Here is a 2,071-nt window from a genome sequence, read left to right as displayed (position 1 = left end):
GCACCTTTTGTAATAAATATTAAACAAACTTGTGTCCTCTGCAAATGTGTATGTAAGATCGTGCCCCTCTAATGTTTACCCACGCCCCCTAATGTTTAAGGAATGGCTGAGAAGGAGATGCTTCATATCTACACAACCCTGCTACTGTGTAAGTTGTACATTGTCACGGCCTTCATTTGATTTGTATTTTGGAAAAGTCTTGGTGGTATTTGACTTGGCCCACTGTGTAAGCGAACTTTAAGATACAGGCCAATAGAGTACTGTAAAAAGTGTACCTGCTATAAATCTTTGTAGATTGAAGGCTATAAGGACACATGTCCTCCATTTCAATGCACAGTAGGCAGCAGTCTTGAATTTGCTGGGATTGTCACTAAATTTCACAGGCAGCCCAGGTGTAGGGACCACCCATAAATAGGTGGTCCATGTAGGTTTAGGAGCATTCCCACCCAGTCCAAGGCTTTCAGGTCCCATGGTTGGCAACTACAATTTTAGCATAGCAGTGGAACACTGTATATGCTCCATGTGTACATCTGAGTTTCACTGCATACAATAAGTGGAGGCCATAACTGAGTAGACCATGAGTTAATGGACTGCAGCTTTTTCACAGTAACTTCTTTTAAAGAGGGTTCCATCCATTTCTTAGCAAGTGCCCAGCCTGTACCTTGAAATGGAAAATTCATATTTGCCTGCTCTAGTCCTTTATACTGTAGCCATCGACTGGTCCCAAAACTTGTGGCCACAGGCAGCATATCACCACTGATGCCAGTCATTAGCTATGGTAGAACCCCCCCCCCCCCACCACCAGACACCACCAGAAACCCCCCCCCCCGCCTCAATTGGTAGAACAAAGAATTGATGCCCTTGTGTGCCACTAGCTGCCTGTCCTGGCCTGGTCCTTCTCGCAAGGATTTGGAGAGAAACCATGGTCATGAACCACCTCCAAAGGCCCATTTACATGGGCTGACCTTGCAGGCATTTATTCAGAAATGAACCTTTTAGTTTTTATAACTGCCTGCTAATAAGAGTATGTGAGCTGTCATCTCCCTTTGTGGGGGACTACTTATTGCTCTCCCCTATACAGATTCATTATTTCTGGGCATCTAATTCTGGCCTACACAGCATCCTCTACTGATCAGAATCAATGATTTAGATGACATGATTTAGAAATGCCTTCATGTTATGAGCAAATGTTTTTGTTCACCGGCATTCCCATTAACGTTCCTTCCAATAAATACCCTGATCATTGGCCTCTGTTAACAGGCCTTAAGATCTTGCAATATGTATAAATGTTTGTACGGAGTGCTTAAGTTGCCTATAATGGTGCCACAAGTAAGACCTCTTCAGTGTTGACATTGCTATCCTTACAGGGGTCATTTCAACTAACACATCACCTATCCTAGTGTTTTGGGGGATTGAGGTCTGATTGGAGATGTAGTGCTCATGTAAGCCACTTCTGTGATACTGATTGTGCCTTGTTAGGAGTGGACACTAACAAGGTTTCACTTGTGGGTTTATCAAAACACATGTGAATGAGGCCTAGTGAAGCTAAAAAAACTTAAAAAAATTAATTAACTATTTGCCTCACAGATTCCCCCTATCTGCTGCAGTTCTGGCTGTTGGGTCCCTGCTGCCCTTCACGTTCAGCTATCTTGAAACGGCTAAGACCACTGTTCAATCACTGACTGCAGCAAAGACCTGTTTCAGCCAGTGATTGCTTATTTTGTAAAATTAAGCTACAAGTGTCCCTCTTCAACATCCAAAAAGTTGGGTGGTGTGCCATGTCATACAGTCTTGGGGTACTTGGCATTGTTGTGGACATGGATCCTGTAACTTTGACCATGGAGTCTCCATGAGCTAGGTCTTCCCATAGTTTACCATGCATCAAAAAATGTGATCACTAGTGTTGAGCGAGCTTCTGGTTTAAGTTCAGCATCTAAAGTTCTGGTCCGTGGTAGCAGAATCCATAATGCGATTCTTCAATAACCCGAACTTTAGATGCTGAACTTAAAACACAAGTTAACTCAACACTAATTGCCACTTTACAAAGCATTGGTGTGGCATCTGGAATATG

The sequence above is a fragment of the Bufo gargarizans genome, chromosome 8 (genome assembly GCF_014858855.1).
Source record: "Bufo gargarizans isolate SCDJY-AF-19 chromosome 8, ASM1485885v1, whole genome shotgun sequence".
NCBI lineage: Eukaryota > Metazoa > Chordata > Amphibia > Anura > Bufonidae > Bufo > Bufo gargarizans.
Note: the sequence above shows the minus strand (reverse complement) of the source record.